Below are 7,678 nucleotides of genomic sequence, written 5' to 3'. Positions count from 1 at the left end.
ACGTGATGGAGTCTTTTAAAGGAGCAAAACCAGAGTCCCTAGCCCTGGCGGGGCGTGGTGGGCAAGGACCAATGGGAAAGTGGCTTTGTGTTTCTGAATTTTTTCTTTTTTCTTTTTAAGAACTGTGGGGACTTCCCTGGTGGTCGAATGGCTGACTCACTCCCGCGCTCCAATGCAGGGAGCCTGGGTTCCATCCCTGATCAGGGAACTATCCTGTGAGAGGCAACTAAAACCCGGTGCAGCCAAGTAAACAAATACTTTTTTTTAATTGTGGTTCTTCTCCAGGCAATTTTCATTATCAGGACTGTAACCTCTGGTGGCAGTGAATGATGAGCCCTCCAAAAAAGCTTGCAGATGCGGTCTTATAACTGGCATTGATTGGACAAGATCACCTAACACTTCAGAGCCTCTTTTCTGGGCCAGGCGCCCTGGTGGATGTTATCTTCCTTAAGCAGCCAGCTACATTTTTCAAAATAGAAAGCTGAGTTTGAGCAAGGGCTTGCTCAAGGTCACCCAGAAAATTGAGATTCATTTCCAAGTTTTCTCACTGCGAATCTACCACTCTGTCCATCATACCAACTTAAATTATCTTACTTAATTCTTATTAGCAACTAATCAATCTTGCAGGCAAACCTTCTCTCCGACTCTGGTTTATGTCCCTCAGTTCAAATTCTGATGCAACTTTTGCCTTGGTGAAGTGGAAAAAAGTTAGACTGTGTTTTTATTTTAATAAAATTTTTACTGATTATAAAACAAAAAAGTGGTCATTCTAGAAACCTTGAAAAAAATTTAAAAGTATTGTTGCCCAGCTAACATTAAGATGCTGCGATGCCTGGAAGGCAGAGATTTTCGTGTTTTGTTCACTGCTATACACCAAGCACTTAGCGCAGTGCCTAGCACATACAGGCACTCAATGATCAGTTTAACAAATAAATGGGGGGATGGATTATGGATTTCAAAGGCCCGAGCTGAGCTACTCCCGCTTCTGTTTCCATCCTTCTGGAAAGAGACCAGGTCTCTAACCTGCACCATCAAGTTTCAAGGCATCAGGACAGACAGCAGAGCCAAAACTCATCCTAGATGAGCCCTGCGTACTGCGACTCCTAAACCTCCCCTTTCTCCGCAGCTTTAAAGCCTCCTGGGCCACTTTGCGTTCATCCCCTGGGCAAGTTTTAGATGCCTCCCACCCTGGGCTGAGGTCTGGCAGGGCTTGGGAGTCATCCTAAGGAGTTTTGGGGGGCAGCAGAGCTCCAGAAGCTACCTGGCTGCCAAGATTCAGCAGTAGAGGTGAGGGTTTGGACGCTCGGTGTATCAAGAAGCCCAAGGCCTCCTGAAGCTCCCAGAAAGGTCTGTGTGTATAGCCCAGAGGGCGACGGCCATCCAGCAAAATGGGCTTATCTGGGGGCTCTCATCAGCATCCTCTCTCTTGGCTGCGTCCCCCCAGACCAAGCCTGGCCGAGAGGTCACCGCAGAATCCACATTGAAACGGAGGGTTGATGCAGAAAGCAGACCTATCTTGGGCCCTGAAATCAACCTTCTCGAGGGTTGTAGGGCCCTCCTTGCAGCTCTGCAGTCTGGGATCCTGCCGTGCCATGAGCTGGATCTGAATGAGCTGGGGGAGGGAGGAGGGGTCCCAAATGAGTGTGATCGCAGGGCCATCACTAGCACATATAGGGTCTAGTGCCTAAATAAGGTTTTTTTAAATTAATGTTTTTGTGGGTCATAAGTTGTTGTATATCAACATTTTCATGATCCAACCTAACCATAAAAGGCAAATCCTTCTGGGAGGTTACATGGCGAGGTGGAAGGAAGGTGAGCTAGACCTTAGTCCCACCAGCCCCTCTGCCCCGTGGAACCTCACTTTACAGTCACTGACTGGGGGCTCGGCTCTGAGAAGGGACAGCAGAGCGAGGCAGTTGGTAGGAAGAGGTAAACCAGGCAGGTGTTGCAGACACTGGTTAGGGAGGGCCAGTTCTGGTTTTTGCTTGGCCTGCTCTGAATCCAGACCCTTTAGAACAAATAGTGAGGCAATGATAAGAACTAGGTGGGTGCATGCTAAGTCGCTTCAGTCATGTCTGACTCTTTGCAACCCTATGGACTGCGGCCCGCCACAACTCCTCTGTCCATGGGATTTTCCAGGCAAGAATACTGGAGTGGGTTGCCATGCCCTCTTCCAGGGCATCTTCCTGACCCAGGCATTGAAGCCTCATCTCTTACATCTCCTGCATTGGCAGCCGGGTTCTTTACCACTAGTGCCACCTGGGCAGCCCAAGAACTAGGTGCCTAGGGAATTACAGGAAGCCAGACAGCAGAGAGGGAATCAAATAAACTCTACCCCTGTTCCTCTGGGGCCTTTAGCAGAACACAGGGAAGAAGCCTGACTCTAGAAGGAGGGCATTGTGTGATAGTCAAGCGGTCAGGGACATGGTAAAATGCTTCTTGTGTCTGGTAAACCTCAAGAGTTTCCATCTAAATCGGGGGTGGGGGGTCCTTAAACATTAACTCTCCCCCCAGCTGCATGGCAAACAGTGCATATATGGGAACCTCTTTTCTCCAATGTCAAGAAAGTTCAGTTCAGTTCAGTTCAGTCTCTCAGTCGTGTCCGACTCTTTGCAACCCCATGAATCGCAGCACGCAAGGCCTCCCTGTCCGTCACTATCTCCCGGAGTTCACTCATACTCACGTCCATCGAGTCCGTGATGCCATCCAGCCATCTCATCCTGGGTCGTCCCCTTCTCCTCCCGCCCCCAATCTCTCCCAGCATCAGAGTCTTTTCCAGTGAGTCAACTCTTCGCATGAGGTGTCCAAAGTACTGGAGCTTCAGCTTTAGCATCATTCCTTCCAAAGAAATCCCAGGGTTGATCTCCTTCAGAATGGACTGGTTGGATCTCCTTGCAGTCCAAGGGACCTTCAAGAGTCTTCTCCAACACCACAGTTCAAACGCATCAATTCTTCGGTGCTCAGCCTTCTTCACAGTCCAACTCTCACATCCATACATGACCATAGGAAAAAGTCACCACAAACCCACCTGACATGCATGTCCCATAAACACACACCAGAGGGCAGTGTAAACCAGGACATGAAAAAAAAATCACAGAGCCTCCTACAAAAAGGGCGCTGGGGAAATGGGTGTGGGGTGGACTACTGATGCACCGTTGTCTTTGAAAACTTTCAGTGGTAGACAGAGGGGGCCTGGCAAAGGTGGCTGGGAGGGAGCATTTGTACCTCAGAACCTGCTACCACCGGCAGCTCCCAAACCCTCAAGGACTTCCCATCAGGTCAGGTCAGGAAATACCTTCCAAGCACCTCCCATGTGCAAGGCACTGTGCTAGGGGCAGGGATTTGAAAGTGAGTAAAACCCAGTCCCTTCTCCAACTGAGCACCTATGATGTGCCCATCTCTTTACAGTCATTATCCCATTTAATGCTCACAATGGCAAAGTGCTATAAGAATTATCCCCATTTTACAGATGATGAAAAACAGACTCAGGGGGGTAAAATACTAGTCCCACTGCGCGCATGCTAAGTCACTGCAGTTGTGTCAGACTCTGCAACCCTATGGACTGTGGCCTGTCAGGCTCCTCTGTCCATGGGACTTTCCAGGCAAGAATATTAACGTGGGTTGCCATGACCTCCTCCAGGGGATCTTCCTGATCCAGGGATCGAATCCATGTCTCAAGTCTCCTACATTGGCAGACAGGTTCCTTATCACTAGCGCCAGCTGGGAAGCCCACTAAAGTGAAAGTGAAGTCGCTCAGTCGTGTCTGACTCTTTGCGACCCCATGGACTGTAGCCTACCAGGCTCCTCCCTCCATGGGATTCTCTAGGCAAGAGTACTGGAGTGGGGTACCATTTCCTAATTGGAGTTTAAGCCGGGTCTGTCTAGATTCAGAGCTGGGGCCCTCACTACTGTGAACTTTCTTTTTTAAAAAAATTTATTTATGTATTTATTTGGCTGCTCCAGTTCTTAGTTGCCTCATGTGGGATCTAGGATCTTTGTTGCAGTATGTGGGATCTAGTTCCCTGACCTGGGATCGAAGCCACGTCCCCTACACTGGGATCGTGAAGTCTTAGCCACGGGACCACCAGGAAGTCCCCAGGAGCCTTCTTAGTGTGTGCTCTCACAAGGTGATTGAGAGGATTAATGAATAAACACGTGTAAAGCACTTAGCACACCCTGCACATGGTAAGAAGCCAGTAAGTGTGCACTTTTGTTAAGAGCACTTCCTTCTGTGACTGCTTTCTCTAACTATGAAGCGCCAACTCAAATCTGAAGCAAGAGGAGCTGAACAGCATCTGGCCTGTTCTGTTAGAGAATGGCGAAGAGAGAAAAGAGTAGATGCGAGTTTCACTTTTGCAAGTTGTTGAAGAGCTTCCCTGGTGTTCCAGCGGCTAAGACTCTGAGCTCCCAATGCAAGGGGTGCGGGGTTTGATCCCTGGTCAGGAAACGATCTCACATATCAAAACTAAAGACTTCATGTGCCACAGCTAAGAGTTTGCATGCCGAAACTAAAACATCATTCCACAGTGAAGATCGAAGATCCTGAGTGTCTCAACTAGGACTTGTCACAGCTAAATATATAAATAATTTTTTTTAAAAAAACTTACTCAGGAAAGTTCTGTCCTTATATTTTTATTCTTTTTTTTTTTTTTTTTGCTGGTTTTATTTTTTATACAGTTTTTAAAGGCTACACTCCATTTGGAGTTCTTACATTAATACTGGCTATACTCCACTGTGCATACAATACACCCTTGTAGCTTATCTTACACCCAACAGTTTGTACCTCCCTCTCTCTCACCACTGGTAATCACTAGTTTGTTGTCTCTATCTGTGAGTCTGTTTCTTTTCTGTTAATTCACTAGTTGGTATTTTTTAGATTCTTTTGTTGCTCCATTGATACAATGTAACCATAAGCCTAGGTAGAGCCCAAAACTGGAAGTCTAGACAGGTTAGGAATCGAACCTGTACTCCCTGGAAACCTCTCAGACATTGGCAACAACGAACAAAGACAGCAAAAAGGTGCAGTGCTCATCAGAGGCACGGGGGGTGTGTGTGTGTGTGGCACACGTGCGTGCACGCACTCCTCCTATCGCACTGCCTGTATCCCAGCACCTGAGGGAACTGCAGCTGCAGTACACCTTTACTTCTTGTCCACCTCATTCTTGTTCTCAGAGGCCTTTCCCTACCTGCTCTCTCCTCAGACCCCACCACCACTTCCTTCCTTACTCATATGTCAGCCACCTACTTCACTTGCCCTTTTTCTCTCTGCTTCCACATTTTGGTCTTTGTATGAGTCAGCTATTGCCACAGTACTGCTCTGTAACAAAATTCCCCCAAACTCAGTGACCTACGACAGGCATATATTCTTATCACTCATGAGTCTAGAGGTAAGCTAACATCAATCTACTTCAGGCTGCAGGTCAGATTGGCTCCAGGGTGTCCGTGAGATTCAGCTTCATTCCTCAGGTTTTGTCTCATTCTCCTGGGGCCCATAGCTCCCCAAGTAATGTTCTTCTTTTTTCATACTTATTTTTGATTTATTTATTTGGCTGCACTGGGCCATGGTTGCAGCGTGCAAGATCTTCATTGTGGCATGCAGAATCTTCAGCTGCAGCACTCAAACTCTTAGTGGTGGCTTGTGGGATCTAGTTCCCTGATTAGGGATTGAACCCAGGTCCCCTGCATTGGGAGCTTGGAGTCCTGGCCACTGGACCACAGGGAAGTCCACACGAGACATGTTCTTCTCATATCAAATGGCCTAAGCATGAGAGGGGGGTATAAACTAGCACACTGCCCCTTCCACCCATATTCTCTTGGCCAAAGCAAATTATGTGGGGAAACTCAAAATCACTGAAGTGAGGACGTGTACTCCATCCACACCCAGTGGGGGACAACACAGAGTCCTGTGGTACAGAGTGTGGATGTATAATCCAAGTACAGGGAGGGCCTGATGAACCGAGAACAATCATTTCATCCAGTGAGTTTCATGTGCCTCCTCAGCCGTTCCTCCAAAACATCCATGGGGTTAGGAGGCTATTCGTCCTTGTTACTGTACAAAATATCTTCCTCTTCAGTCATCTCCAGCTCCTATAACAAACCGTAGTCCATTTTTTCTGATGCCTGCACTCCTCACTGGTTCATGAAATGGGGCTTTGGCAAGAGTAAGGCCTTGGTTGCTGGACTTCCTGCTCCTTCACACCAAACAGCCTTGTGATGTTTATGCTTTAGAGTAAGGCATGGACATGTCCTTCCAACACACTCCAATCTTTTCAAATTCCTATTCTGCTTTTTCATTTTCCAGAAATATTCTAAATTAGATGTGCCTTTCTCCTGGATGAAACAGGCCTTGATGACTTCCAGATATTCCTTCCTCATCTAGACAGGATTCAGATTCAGGGAAGGGGTCAGGTCAGAAAGAGACATGACTGCATACTTAACACATTTTGATTTTAAACAGACACTCTTGGATACAAAGCCCTCAGATTCAGAAGAGTCTTTCAGAGCAGAGGAAGAAACATTCAGAAATCATCATGATTGGAAGCAGCATCCTTCAAACAAGGCTTAGATTTATTCTAAAAGATGGCGTTTGCACCACCGCTGAGCACTTAACCGAATGCACTTCAGGGGAAGGAACCCACTTATTACTGTGACGGGCACGGGAAGTTAACTGTGAACTTGGCAGCTCCTATTACTCACGCTGGAGGCTGTGGTCTGATGCTGAGACATTAGTTGCCTAGCAGTTTCTCATGGGGATGACAGAAAATAAGAGAAAAATCCATGAGAACAGTCTTCAAGGCACCATGGCTAGCTGGGGACTGCCATCACACAGGTGGACACTAATAAACTTACACGGAATAAAAAGGAATGGGTGACACGTGGTGTCTGGTCTCAGGACCACAGCCAGTCCACTTCATATTGAACGTCCACAGCCATACAGGAGGTCCCTGGAGTGGCCAAGTTTATAGGGACAGAAGGAAGAACGGTGGTCACCAGGGGCTAGAGGCGGGGACAGGGCGTTGTTTTTTAATGGGTACAGAGTTTCAGTTTAGGATGATGGAAAAGTTCTGGAGACAGACAGGGGTGATGGTTGCACAACAGTGTAACTGAACTTAATGCCAATGAATCATATACTACACTTAAGAATGGCTAAAGTAATAAATGTTATGTATATTTTACAATAAACATGTTTTTAAAGTCGGTGACCACCAGAAAAATCTACCTAGCAGCTCACCTCAGTGGACTTATCTACCCCTATGTTGTATTTCAATGACTTACATTTTTTTTTTCTAATTGTCGACACAATTTGTAAAGGTTAACTTACAGTTACTACAAAATACTGGCTATATTCTCCACGTTGCACAATGCATCCTTGAGCCTATCTTATACCCCTTGTGCCTTCCACTCCCCACCCCCGTATTGCCCCTCTTCTACCTCCTTACTGGTAACCACCAGTTTAGAGTCTATATCTTCAAAGGCTGCACTACACAGCTTGTGGGATCTTGGCTCCCCAACCAGGAACTGAACCCAGGCCACAGCAATGGAAGTGTCAACTCCTAACCACTGGATTGCAAAGGAATTCCCTTCAATGACCTCTTTAAACAACAAAGAAATAACTACGAAAATGAGAGACAGAAATAAGTGCTGTGCACACTTACAGTTGCCTGTATGCGCTGCTATA

The sequence above is a fragment of the Capricornis sumatraensis genome, chromosome 22 (assembly GCF_032405125.1).
Source record: "Capricornis sumatraensis isolate serow.1 chromosome 22, serow.2, whole genome shotgun sequence".
Classification (NCBI taxonomy): domain Eukaryota; kingdom Metazoa; phylum Chordata; class Mammalia; order Artiodactyla; family Bovidae; genus Capricornis; species Capricornis sumatraensis.
The sequence above is the reverse complement of the archived record's forward strand: the minus strand, read 5'-3'. Positions refer to the sequence as shown.